Source organism: Scardinius erythrophthalmus (genome assembly GCF_964197995.2).
Source record: "Scardinius erythrophthalmus genome assembly, chromosome: 10".
NCBI classification, from domain to species: Eukaryota; Metazoa; Chordata; class Actinopteri; order Cypriniformes; family Leuciscidae; genus Scardinius; species Scardinius erythrophthalmus.
The window spans coordinates 20,218,239-20,232,682 of record NC_138230.1 but is presented as its reverse complement, the minus strand read 5'-3'; the positions used below and the strand labels follow the sequence as shown (position 1 = coordinate 20,232,682).

Genomic DNA, 14,444 nt, shown 5'->3' with positions numbered 1-14,444 from the left:
AATTGTTTTATTGTTTTATGTTAATATGATTTTTACATCAAAAAGTGTCATAATTTAGAAATAAAAGGGTTTTCCTACCCTGATTTTCACCCTCTGATTTGAACATGTATTAGGTCTCTGCAGGACAGTAATAAGAGTTGCCAGATCAGTGGGCGAGGCCATTAACAGAGGGGCGTTTTTAACCGCTTTACCTGATTTCCCCATGTCACAGTGAGGGTAGGGTTTAGGGGTGTGGTCAGGTGAAGGGCATAATTTTAATTGCATGATTTATAAACACCCACCAGTTTGAAAACACCCACAAATTTAGAAACGGCCGCTTTTGTTCCGCAGAGAGCCACCCTTCATCCCAATGTCCAGACTATTCATCCTAAATAGTATGTGTGATTAGAATAAGTGTGTCCCAAAGCATAGTATGTTGAAAAGAGTATGTCAAAAGTCTCCGGATGGTCTATTATTTCCGGTAGATTTTCGATTGTGAAAAAGTGTTACATACCTACAAAACATGGCAGATATGGGCAACCGACAGTGAGAGATTTAGATAAAGATTTGAATGACTAATCAAAGTTTAACCTGATAAAAATATATATTTAATGTTATCCATGTTATATACATATATTAGAAAATTTAATTAAATTAAATTTGGAGGATTTTAACTGTGACAAAATGATTGACAGGCCAGTTTACTGTGACAGGATGCAACAGAGAGCAACCATTAAAGAAACAAATTCTAAAACGCCATTTTAGACGTAGAGAGGCTTGAGCCATTGATAGCAGAGTAATGCATTTATTAATGCAGTAATTAGAGAGAGAGAGAGAGAGAGAGAGAGAGAGAGAGAGAGAGAGAGAGAGAGAGAAATTAAGCATTTCAATTTAATTAAGCATCCAAAGTTGTGAATTTAACTAAATGTACAAAATTTAAATACCGCATAAAACATTTGCGAATAAAGCATGCAGCGTTTCCATTCAGTGAGCTGCAGAGAACAAAAATCGTCACCTCTTAATAAACTGGCTCTAAATAGCAGAAATAAATAAGAAAAATGGAAGTTACTGCAGTAGGAGAAGGCATAGTATATAGGATAATAATTTTCGCATATAATAAATTACTTGCGCCTCAGAGCGCGCAGACAAAACACAATAAACCCGGTCATGTTATTGTGATGGATTTTTTTAATGAATACAATAGTAAACTGTACATCAAACTAATCATAACTCTAACATCTAACATTCTAACATATAAACCTTTTAGGCCTAACAATTATTGGTTACACTTTATTTTAAGGTGTCATTGTTACAGTGTAATTATATATTTAAGTACTGAGGAATATTAAGCAACTACATGTACTTACTATAGGGTTAGGGTTCACTGTAAAAAATTATTCTGTGGCTTAGTAAATATTACAGAAATTTTTAACTTTATTAACTTAATAAAATCTCTGTATATCGTTTACTTGATTGTTTGAGTTAAACATACCAAAATAATTGAGTAAAAATCCAACAGTTAATTTTATCTAAAATTTACAGATATATTTAAGTTTTTTTCAATAAAATAATTTAGTATTTGACTAACCAATTATTGCTTTATAATATACTTAATATATATGTGAAATTTCTATCAAAATATTTGAGAATGTTTAATTAAACTGATCTGTTTCAAGAAACAAAAAAATTACTTAATTCAAATCAATATTATTAATATATTTAACACGCTCTTAAAATTGAGTAAGTTTACTCAATTAAAACAATGCCCCCCCTCCCCCACCCTCTGACGTGACGAAAACTCGACGGTTGGAGTGAGCGTGGCTGTTTGAACTCTCCAGTCAAGAACAACAGCTCTCTTCTCAGCGTCGCAGATTTGGTGCATTTTCACTGTGAAATTCAGGTTGGTGTATGTTTTATTTTATCTATAAAATCATTACTGTGCTTTAAATCATATTTAATGCAAAACAACATAGCCTACAGAGGCGTAATTCGACACCTAAACGAGACGAGAGCCGCGTTTGTCTTTTTGCGTGATTGAAACGCTTTGCATAAACACATGACTGACTTTCATAATGATAATGAATATAATTATTATCATTTGGATGATAAAATGTCCTCAGAACTATCACTTTTTGTTTATTGGCAGGTTATGTCAGTCGCTCGCAGTATATTTCGGCTGTGCCTCAGACAGTGACTGTGAGTGAAATGCAAGACGGCGGTATGAAGTTCAAAGTTCACCCGCAGAGCGCGAGTCTGTCTCCGGCACGAGGACCAGCGCAGATTCGGTGGATATTGGATAACAGAGTGGTTGATTACACTTGAATTTGGCTACCTGAATGTTTAAATATTTCATTTTTACTTGTTAAATAAGTTTAAATGCAGGCAATATTGTATACATGAAAAAACAGTCTAAAATGTGCTGTATTGCTGTACTCATTGAAAATAAAGGCCAATGTAATGTATAATGGTGGTTGTCTGGAGTACTATTTTTACAAAGGTTTAGAGAAAATAAAAAAGTTAATATTACTCATTAATAAAAACAGTTAATATTACTCATAAATATTGTTTTTTTAATGTTTAAATGTTAAATTATTTCTACTCAATTTTATTTGTTAATGTACCAGATGCAGTTACTCAGATTTACTTAATTTTTTTACTTGCATTTACTCAATTCATACAGTATATTTCATTGATTTCACAGCTTTAAAATTTACTCAATTTTTTTGAGTGTAAAAATGTTTCACCAATAAAATTGAGTAAATAATAGTTAAACTTTTTACAGTGTTGGATTAGGATTTGGTTGAGGGTTAGTTGCATGTAATTATGCATACTGTTATTACTATGGTAAGTACATGTAACATATGTAACAAGGACACTGTAAAATAAAGTGTTACCCAATTCTTACACTCTGAAACACAATGTACTAAGATGTTCTGTTTTTTGGCTAAATGTATGTGTCTCCATTTTGTCAAAAACTCATAACTTTGGTTGTGTGAGTGTAAAAATAACAAATATGGGAAATGAAATTAGACAAATGTCTAAACTTGAAACCTTGTGATTAAAGTAATCAAGAAAACAGAGTTTGCCTGGTAACAAGAGGGCTTGTCTATGAGAACCAAACAAATTGTAGGGAAATAATGTAATGTATCATGTAATTTTTGCCATTTCCCCTTTTCTATAAAAACTGTTGTATTCGTGTTCGCTGGTGGGATTCTCAATGGAATTTGTCTGAGATCCTCTGGCCATGCTTCTTCTTGGGAGATTCTCTGGAGAACTGCTCTGAGATCCCCCGGCTGTGATTAAAGCATTTAAAGGTCATTTGCTGAAGTCTGTTTGTCGATTATTGCTGCGCAGTAAGTAAGCTAGTTAGGGGGACAAGTTAGAAGGTGACTTGGCCGAAGTCGACTGTAGACGTATAGAGAATAAATATTTTTGAATGGGGAAGTCAACTGTAAAGAGACCCAGAGAAACAAACATCGACAGTAGACGTTAGGGGACGTCGATTGTAGACGAGACCCAGGGGACGTCGATTGTGGACAAGACTTAGATAGACTAAACGTCGACTGTAGACGTTAGGGGACGTCGATTGTAGATGAGACCCAGGTACGTAGTTAGGTTTAGGGAAAAATCTACCACATTTTCTTGCATTCTGAGGCGAATGTCTGCAGTTTGGGAACGCAGTCAAGTGAGACAGTTTTGGGAGGTAGCCTTATTAGGCTATACCAAACCATTTTGATTACAGACTTTGCTCAGGCATTTCAAAATGACCAAAACATTATTTCAGATGCTGTGCAACGAGATTGGTCCGCTGGTTGATCCAGTTATGGCATCCCATCGCAGAGTCTTTTTTTGCATGTCTTTTTTGATGCACATCCATTAATTTATTCGGTAAATGCGTTTCCATCAAAGTTTATACTAATGTTTTCTTTTTGGATAAAAATTTATCAGACTCAATTGAGTGCATTAGTTTTTTATGTGCATTTTTAGAATTTTTGCGCATCTTGGTGTTTCCATCCAGTGTTTTTTATGTGATATCCCAAAACACACATAAAAATAGGTGGATGAAAACATAGCTTTGTCTCTCAACAAGTGTTCGGCACCAGCTCTACTAATAGCGAAACTGTAACTTTATCTGCTCCGTCATGTAGCTTTTAAGTTGTTTAACTATTTTACTGATAAAATCGTCAGATCAGCGTGCGAGTGTGTGTCCGTAGCCTACTTGTATGCGTGTGTGTTTGAGGGAGAGATAGTGGGAGAAAGAGAGTATGTGCTTTTATATAACTAATAAATGCATAATACACAATAAAACATAATTTTCTGGATAAAAACATGGAAATAATTTCTCATTTTTATCCTATATTTTTAACTATATTTATTTGCTTGGTCAGTGTCGTTGTGGGTTTTTGGCTATATTGCTGTTGTTATTTCAAAGGCTGTAGGGGAGAGCTGGGACGATTGAAACACGGGACGGATGAAACACTGAGATTTCCTTGAAATCTACCTGACCCGCAAAAACATTTCTTCTTTACGTCATGCCATTTTAATGTTAGAGCCAGAAAGCTGTTTTTGAGTGCGGTTAGTGAATTATTTCGTGCAGTACTTTTTTTTGTCTGTCAAGTTGTATTTATGTATTATGTTTCATGTGCCATTGTAATGATAATACGGGAGGTGTATTAGTAGCCTACTACAACACACCCTTAACAGTGGCGGCTGCTGGTCTTTCAAAGAGGGGAAGCTCATTTTCGGCCTACATCATAAAAATTGTCCATTTATTTATACGTAAATTCTGCCCTACGTTCCTTTTCAAGAAAATGCTCTGTGACCCTTGTCGTACCAACAAGGCGTCTTTTCCAGTGACTTGACCAGTGTCCTCTCAATGGCCAGCAGAGTTAGGTATAATTGTATAAATGTAATAATATAATAAAGGTATAAATAATAATATAATAAAGTATAATAATATTACTACTAATAATATATTTTTTTATTATTTTATTAATTATTACTAATAATAATATAAAAATACAATAAGTAATAATATAATAAAGATATAAATGTATAATTGTGTGAAATGTATTATGAAAATTGGCTAGCAATTTCAACAAGCAAATACCAAGACAACACTTGCAAAATCCGCGATGGGACTGAGCTCGAATAGCTTCAGCGGCAGCGGCTTTTTATTGTATGAAATCGCTGTCAATCAAAAGGAGATGCAGCCTTTCGGCATACCCTCCAATCATCACGCAGAAGCCCGGAGTCCATGCCAGTCCACTCCTCCATTCTGCTGAGCGTCCGTGGGCGGGACATAATCGCAGCATTTATCAATGAGTCAAGTCAAGTCAAGTCAACTTTATTTATATAGCGCTTTTCACAATACAGATTGTATCAAAGCAGCTTCACAGTATTAAATAAAATAGTACATCAGTGTTTGTTTCTGGTGTAAAACATCCACGTTTGGTAATGCTGATCAATAGCACTGTTGAATCGATTAATCAAATTAAGTATCCCCAACTGACCAAGCCAAAGGCAACAGTGGCAAGGAACCGAAAAACTCCATCAGGTGACCTAATGGAGAAAAAAAAACCTTGGGAGAACCCAGGCTCAGTCGGGGGCCAGTTCTCCTCTGGCGTTTATGAAGTAGAGACCGGATTAAACTGTAAGATTAAAAATGTTATATAAATGCCTGGCTGAAGAGATGCGTCTTTAATCTAGTTTTAAACTGGGAGAGCGAGTCTGAGCAACGAACAGTATCAGGAAGACTATTCCAGAGTTTTGGAGCTAAATGTGAAAATGCTCTCCCTCCTTTGGTGGATCTGGATATCCTAGGTATGACCAAAAGCCTCGAATTTAGTGATCTTAAAGAGCGCGATGGATTATAGGGCGATAGAAGATCCGTTAAATAAACTGGAGCTAAGCCGTTTAGGGCTTTATAAGTCAGTAGCAATACCCTGTAATTAATACGGAACTTTATAGGTAACCAATGTAGTGATGATAAAATTGGTGTTATATGGTCAAATTTTCTTGATCTAGTAAGAACTCTAGCGGCGGCATTTTGGACTAACTGTAGCTTGTTTATTGAGGATGCAGGACAACCAGCTAATAAAGCATTACAGTAATCTAGTCTCGAGGTCATGAATGCATGAACTAACTTTTCTGCATCAGAAACTGATAGCATATTACGTAACTTAGCAATGTTTCTAAGGTGGAAAAAGGCTGTTCTTGTAACATATGAAATATGATTTTCAAAAGACAGGTTGCAGTCTAGTATAACACCCAGGTCTTTTACTGTAGAGGATGAAGTAACAGGGCATCCTACTATGTTAAAGTTGTATCGTGAGAGGTTTTGTGGGCGGTTTTTTGAACCGATAAGTATTACCTCTGTCTTGTCTGGATTTAATAAAAGAAAATTGCGCGTCATCCAATCTTTTATATCTTTAACACACTCTGTCAATTTGGATAATTTAGCGTTTTCATCCGGCCGTGATGAAATATATAGTTGAGTGTCATCAGCATAACAATGGAAACTAATTCCATGTTTCCTTATAATATTTCCTAGTGGCAGCATATATATTGAGAATAATAGAGGGCCTAACACAGATCCCTGCGGCACTCCATAGTTTACTGGAGTTATGATCGTTTTTTCTCCGTTTAAATAGACAAAATGGTAACGGTCAGATAGGTATGATCTGAACCAGCTTAATGCTTGTCCTTGAACACCGGTATAGTTTTGTAGTCGATCTAAGAGTATTATGTGATCTATAGTATCGAACGCAGCACTAAGATCAAGTAAAACTAGTATTGAGATACAGCCTTGGTCAGAAGCTAAGAGTAAATCATTTGTGATTTTAACAAGCGCAGTTTCAGTGCTATGGTGCGGCCTGAACCCAGACTGAAACTTTTCATAGATGTCATTGTCTTGCAAGAAAGAGCCCAGTTGGGCAGACACAACTTTTTCTAATATTTTGGACATAAAAGGAAGATTTGAAATGGGTCTATAATTTGCTAGGTTATTTGGGTCTAATTGTGGTTTCTTAATGAGAGGTTTTATAACTGCCAATTTAAATGTTCTTGGAACATGACCTAAAGTTAAAGATGAGTTAATAATATTGAGGAGAGGCTCTTCCACTATAGGTAACACTTCTTTCAATAGTTTAGTTGGTATGGGATCTAATAAACATGTTGTTGTTTTAGAGGAAATGATAAGTTTATTTAACTCTTTTTGTTCTATAGTTGTAAAGCACTGTAATTGTTCTTGCGGGGTGATAATCGAGGCTGAATTATAAGGCGCGATTGAGGATTGAACGTTTACAATTGTGGATCTGATGTTTTCTATTTTCTCAGTGAAAAAATTCATGAAATCATTACTACTAAACTGTAACGGGATATTTTGTTCAGGAGACATCTGTTTATTTGTTAGTCTAGCCACGGTGTTAAATAAGAACCTAGGATTGTTTTGGATGTTTTCTATTAGTTTGCGGAGGTGCTCAGTCCTGGCCGCTTTTAGGGCCTTTTTATAACGTGACATACTGTCTTTCCAAGCGATTCTAAAAACCTCTAAATTAGTTTGTTTCCATTTACGCTCTAAATTACGGCTTTCTCTCTTTAGAACACGCGTAGTATTGTTGTACCATGGTGCTTTAATTTTCTCTCTGACCTTTTTTAAGTCTCATAGGTGCAACAATATCCAATTTTCCAGAGAGAATGGTGCTCATAGTGCTAGTTACTTCCTCAAGTTCATCTGTTTGTTTGGGTTCAGGCAGCAGCTGAGACATATCCGATAAGCAATTTGAAAAATTATCTATGGTGGATGGAAGGATTGTTCTGCCTAATCGATAACGTGGCGCAGCATGATATATTACAGGGGTACGTAATATGCAAGTTACCATGTAATGGTCAGTTACATCATCACTTTGCGGAATGATATCTATATCGGTTGGATCGGTTCCATGTGATATAATTAAATCGAGTGTATGATTAAGACGATGAGTTGGTCCGGTAACGTTTTGCTTAACCCCAAAGGAGTTTAATAAATCTATAAACGCAGCCCCTAACGTATCATTTTGATTATCTACGTGTATGTTAAAATCTCCAACAATTATTACTTTATCGACATTGACCAATAGATCTGAGAGAAAATTTGCAAATTCTTTTAGGAAATCAGCGTAAGGCCCAGGCGTTCTATATACGGTAGCCAAGGCTAGAGATAATAGGGATGTTTTTCTTTCATCTAAGAGCGTAACATTTAGTACAAGTACTTCAAATGAAATAAACTTATAACCCGTTTTCTGAGTAAAAATCTCTATAGAAGGTTGCAACACCACCGCCACGACCAATCAGACGGGGCTCGTGCTTATAGGAGTATCCTGATGGAGTAGACTCATTTAGACCGAAATAATCATTTGGTTTAAGCCAGGTTTCAGTAAGGCAAAGTACATCGATGCTATTATCTGTGACTATTTCATTTACAATAACTGCCTTAGGTGTGAGTGATCTAATGTTTAAAAGACCTAGCTTTAGAAATTGTTTTTGTTTACTAATAGCAACATTTTCTGTTTTAATAACAATTAGATTTTTCCTAGATCCTGCAGTAGATTTATTATTTGATCGCACTAAACAAGGAATAGACACAGTTTCTATGCAATGTTCTACACTAGTATTTATATCAGTTAATTTGGTGCAGCAGAGACTATGATTTGGACTTTTGGTTACTAGTCAAAAGGTATTTAACATTTTGGAGATGTTATCTGACAGAAGATCCGATCCGAATCTGTTTGGGTGTAAGCCATCAGCACGGAAAAGCCTAGGACGCTCCCAAAACAGATTCCAATTATTTACAAAGAGCAGTTTCTGTTCATTGCACCATGACGTTAACCATTCATTTAGTGCGAATAATCTACTAAACTTGTCATGTCCTAGACGGTACGTGGGAAGCGGTCCTGACACAATGATCGTTGTTTCAGGCGATGTGCTGCGTACCGTATCGATCAGATTCCTGAAGTCTTTCTTCAGAACTTCCGTCTGGCGCAGCCTGATGTCGCTCACTCCCGCGTGCAATACCAAAGTTCCGACGCGCTCGTTATCGTTCAGAATATCGGGAACGCGAGCAGCGATTTCAGAAACACGAGCACCAGGAAAGCAGTGACTGTGCACCTTATTTTTACCTGATGTAGCATGGACGTGCCGAACAATGGAATCACCGATGATCACAGCATCGCGTTCTGTTTCGCGAAGAGGGGAGAAGCGGTTTTGTGTGGATAACTCGAAAACTGGGAGGGTCGGAGAGGGTCTTGGTCTAGACCTGACTTCGCGTCTTCCGCTGCGGAAATGACCATCTAATTTCGAAGCACTGAAAAAAACTGTTCAAAGCAGCCCCATTGAAGTCAAGGGCTGCGTTCGAAACCGCATACTTCCCTACTATTTAATATGGGAAAAAGAGTAGGCGAGCGAAAAAGTATGTACGAATCCAAAAGAGTAGGCGAGAATTACCTGGGCGACGTACTAATTATCGCGAGATTCGGACTTAAGTGCGTCCGAATATGCCTACTTTCCTACTATATAGTAGGCGAAAACAGTACGTGAAGGAAGCAGTACGTTCGAAACATCGATATTCATAAAAGAGTAGGCGAGAAGTTCCCGGATGGCTTACTGATTCTGGACAGATTTTTGAGTGCTCAACCGATGGATACTCTTCTATCCCAGGAGGCCACGCGAGAGGTTTGAGAGGTTCTGCTTTTCTGTAGTATGCATTATTAGCATTGTGTTTACTGAGTTTGATAAAATCGTTTATTTCTTTTAATATCAGTCTAATGCATTAAGCCATGTTAACGTTTCAGTGCACACGGGTTTCGTGACATCATCGAAGTCCCATTTCATTGGCTAGCTGCCAACCAATAAAACGGCTCCTTTAAACCCCCCGCTCCCGCCCCCCTTTCTCTCTCGCCGCCTCTCAGTTTCAAGTGCACAAGTTAGTTTTGCACCTGATATATCGCGAAAAGAGTAGCAAAAGTCAAGGCGCGAAATTTGAAATTGCAGTGACAGATTTGAGAAGTTGCAAGTGCCTGTTTGAGGTAGTACTGCGAATGTGAACGTAAGATTAAACGCAAAATATATATTACAAGTTTGTGTCTGTCGTTGTATTTCTGTGAATGGCATTTTACACATTTGTGTCTACTCGTCTGCAGCTTCAGATTCAGAATACAGGTTTGTGACTATTGTATGCGAGTGCAAATTTCAACATTCAACTTCAGATTTTTATTTTACAGGTTTTCACATTGGAGCTGTGAGTGTAAATGTTCATGTACAAGTACGAATATTTATTGTACAAGTTCTCAAATTCACATTTACGTGCTCTCGAGTTTTGCTACTGATTTACCTTCATAGAGGATACGTCATGAAAAAGAAGAAGAAGGATAGGTCATACTCGAACGTGACGGAAAGGATGACGGACGAGACTGTTTTCAAATGTGAGTTTTACAAATCAAATGATCGCATGTGTTGAACTACTGTACAGTAAACTGTTGAATTGTTGAAGGTGTAAAGACGCTATATATTTGTGATTTTGCTGTAAATCACATTTTATTATGGGATTGTCACAGTGTATGGTTGTGTTCCACGTGTATCCACTAGATGTCCTCCTTTTCCCCACGGTGTCATGCACATGAACTTCATCTCCCACAATTCCTGTCTGTGTATCACACCTAGGTGTTAGTAATTGTAATCACCAGCTGTCTCTCGTTTTCCCCTCGTCATGCATGTATTTAATGCCCTGTTTGTCTTGTGTTCTTTGTGGATCAATGTTGTATGTCACGCCGCTTCTGTTCTTGTGTTTTCCTGCCTTGCCTGTTTATTGTTTTGTATTGATTTCCTGGATATTGAACCCTGCCTGTCTTGACTTCGTTTTTGGGATTACCCTATTAAAACTCATCTTGCTGCATTTTGGATCCCGTCTGCTTTCATCCTTGTGCGGTTCGTGACAGATTGATCCACCCCAAGAAGATCCAAGCAGTATGAGTTCCCGTCGCCATTTCTCCACTGCAAGAGGTGAGCGGAGACAACCACCACCAGAACCGTCTTTCAGTGAGTCCCAACCCAGGATGAACATTTTTGAGTGTTTTGCTCTGTGGGCTTGGAAGACAGACGAAAGGTTCATCGTCAAACCCCCTGAGCCTCAGCCCACAGAGAGTTTTGTGTCGGACCACGCCCCCCGCCATGAAGAGTCCTTCAAGGGGACCCGCTTGGCCAAGTTCCGTGGAACTCGGGGTGGTCGTAGAGGAGGCGGGGAGGGTCGGGAGGAGGTCCAGTCCCATCACTCGGTCTGGCCACCTTTCGATGCCGAAATTCCTCCGCCACGGGCTCGACCCAGTCAAGAGTCGTCCACTCGCCATCAGAGACGGCAGAGGAGGAGGAAGTTTCCCGGTCCTGACCTCGATCCCGAGACAGTGTCCGTGATCCCGAAGCCCGTTCAGCCGGTGGTCTTCCCAAGGCCTGTGCAACCAGCCAAGGTTCCGAAGCCCATGCACGTGCAGCCGGCTGTCATGTCCTTCTCAGAGAATGCATCGCCGCTGCCCAGCCCAGAGAATGCATCGCCGCTGCCCAGCCCAGAGAATGCATCGCCGCTGCCCAGCCCAGAGAATGCATCGCCGCTGCCCAGCCCAGAGAATGCATCGCCGCTGCCCAGCCCAGAGAATGCATCGCCGCTGCCCAGCCCAGAGAATGCATCGCCGCTGCCCAGCCCAGAGAATGCATCGCCGCTGCCCAGCCCAGAGAATGCATCGCCGCTGCCCAGCCCAGAGAATGCATCGCCGCTGCCCAGCCCAGAGAATGCATCGCCGCTGCCCAGCCCAGAGAATGCATCGCCGCTGCCCAGCCCAGAGAATGCATCGCCGCTGCCCAGCCCAGAGAATGCATCGCCGCTGCCCAGCCCAGAGAATGCATCGCCGCTGCCCAGCCCAGAGAATTTATCGCCGCTGCCTAGCCCAGAGCTCCATACGCCATTAATTCCGTCCAGACCTGAACCTGCACCTCATCATCGAAGATGGCGGAGGAGGAGGAAGACCTCCGGCCTCCCCAATGACCCGGAGGCCGTCCCCGAGCAGCCCGCCATCGTCCCGGAGGCCGTCCCCAAGCAGCCCGCCGTTGTCCCGGAGGCCGTCCCCGAGCTGCTCGTCCTGCAGGCTCCACCCACGCCTGCCGAGCCTGTGTCTTCGGACAAGATGGCCGCCGCCGAGCCTGTTCACGTCACGCCTGCCGAGCCTGTGTCTTCGGACAAGATGGCCGCCGCCGAGCCTGTTCACGTCACGCCTGCCGAGCCTGTGTCTTCGGACAAGATGGCCGCCGCCGAGCCTGTTCACGTCACGCCTGCCGAGCCTGTGTCTTCGGACAAGATGGCCGCCGCCGAGCCTGTTCACGTCACGCCTGCCGAGCCTGTGTCTTCGGACAAGAAGGCCGCCGCCGAGCCTGTTCACGTCACACCTGCCGAGCCTGTGTCCCCTGACAAGATGGCCGCCGTCGAGCCTGTGTCTGTTCCTGAGTCTGAGCCGGTGGTGTCTGTTCCTGAGCCTGAGCCGGTGGCGTCTGTTCCTGAGCCCTCAGTGACCGCGACACTGGCCATTATGGCCACAGCCATGTGGTGTGTGTGGGCTACGCACACACTTGGGCCGGTGGTGTCTGTTCCTGGGCCGGTGGTGCCAGTTCCAGTGCCTGGGCCGGTGGTGCCAGTTCCAGTGCCTGAGCCAGTGGTGACAGTTCCAGTGCCTGAGCCGGTGGTGCCAGTTCCAGTGCCTGAGCCGGTGGTGCCAGTTCCAGTGCCTGAGCCGGTGGTGCCAGTTCCAGTGCCTGTTCCGGTGGTGCCAGTTCCAGTGCCTGTTCCGGTGGTGCCAGTTCCAGTGCCTGTTCCGGTGGTGCCAGTTCCAGTGCCTGTTCCGGTGGTGCCAGTTCCAGTGCCTGTTCCGGTGGTGCCTGTTCTGGTGGTGCCAGTTCCAGTGCCTGTTCCGGTGGTGCCAGTTCCAGTGCCAGTTCCGGTGGTGCCAGTTCCAGTGCCAGTTCCAGTGCCTGAGCCGTTGGTGCCAGTTCCAGTGCCGGAGCCGGTGGTGCCAGTTCCTGTGCCTGAGCCGGGGGTGTCTGTTCCAGTTCCTGAGCCGGTGTCTGTTTCTGTGCCCTGGCCGCCCGAGGGGTCGTCTCCGCCCTGGCCGCCCGAGGGAAAGTCTCCGCCCTGGCCGCCCGAGGGAAAGTCTCCGCCCTGGCCGCCCGAGGGAAAGTCTCCGCCCTGGCCGCCAGATGAACTTTTCGCGTTGCCCCGACCGCCTGATGAACCGTTCCCCTTGCCTCGACCGCCTGATGAACTGTTCCCCTTGCCTCGACCGCCTGATGAACTATTTGTTTCCCCGTTCTACGGTCCATGTTTCCCTGGTCCTCATGGAGTCTGTTGCCCCTGGTGTCTGTTTCCCCGCACGGACCTGGCCCCCCATCCCTCCCCCTGGTCCTCCACCGGGCCACCTCCCTCCTGAGCTTTTGTTTTGTTCCTTGTCCTGTCTTGTAGTGTCTGGGAGCCACTCCGTTGAAGGGGGGTAATGTCACAGTGTATGGTTGTGTTCCACGTGTATCCACTAGATGTCCTCCTTTTCCCCACGGTGTCATGCACATGAACTTCATCTCCCACAATTCCTGTCTGTGTATCACACCTAGGTGTTAGTAATTGTAATCACCAGCTGTCTCTCGTTTTCCCCTCGTCATGCATGTATTTAATGCCCTGTTTGTCTTGTGTTCTTTGTGGATCAATGTTGTATGTCACGCCGCTTCTGTTCTTGTGTTTTCCTGCCTTGCCTGTTTATTGTTTTGTATTGATTTCCTGGATATTGAACCCTGCCTGTCTTGACTTCGTTTTTGGGATTACCCTATTAAAACTCATCTTGCTGCATTTTGGATCCCGTCTGCTTTCATCCTTGTGCGGTTCGTGACAGGGATAGGATGAGCAGCTTACATATAGCTCACAGAGAAGCTCCAGTAAGGACACATACGTCTCCAAAGTGGATTTGCATACATTTTAAACCGTATACATCTTAAATACAATTACTAAATGTCTATTTAATATCTGGCAAGAAACTCTTCTATAAGAATTGCAGATTACTACGTCTAATAGATATGAAATAGGCATCTGAGTGATGTGTGCTATTATGTAGAACCAATCTATAAAGTAACTAAACATAAGTTATCTATTTTATTTGTCCATTAGTACTGTTGATAAATTAAGGAACATTTATGTAGGATAAAAAGTTAAAACAACCTCAACATGTAAATGTAGTGTTGAGCTCATAAATCACAGGTATGTGAGTCTGGTCTGGATGTTACAGGGACAGATAAACAGATGTGTTTATCCGGTGGAGAGTGGCTCATGAAGCTGAATGCCGCCATCAAAGGCTTTGTGACATTACAGAAATGAATAACAACAACTATTTAAATATTAAGTTGTA

At 41.9% G+C, this 14,444-nt stretch overlaps 1 long non-coding RNA gene across 1 annotated transcript; it reads left to right on the top strand.

Moving 5' to 3' along the window:
* Positions 1-1,760: 1,760 nt before the first annotated feature.
* On the top strand, positions 1,761-2,444 carry LOC308697091. The gene is made up of 2 exons (XR_014030889.1): positions 1,761-1,879; positions 2,126-2,444. It is a non-coding gene; the product is annotated as an uncharacterized lncRNA (long non-coding RNA).
* Positions 2,445-14,444: the final 12,000 nt, after the last annotated feature.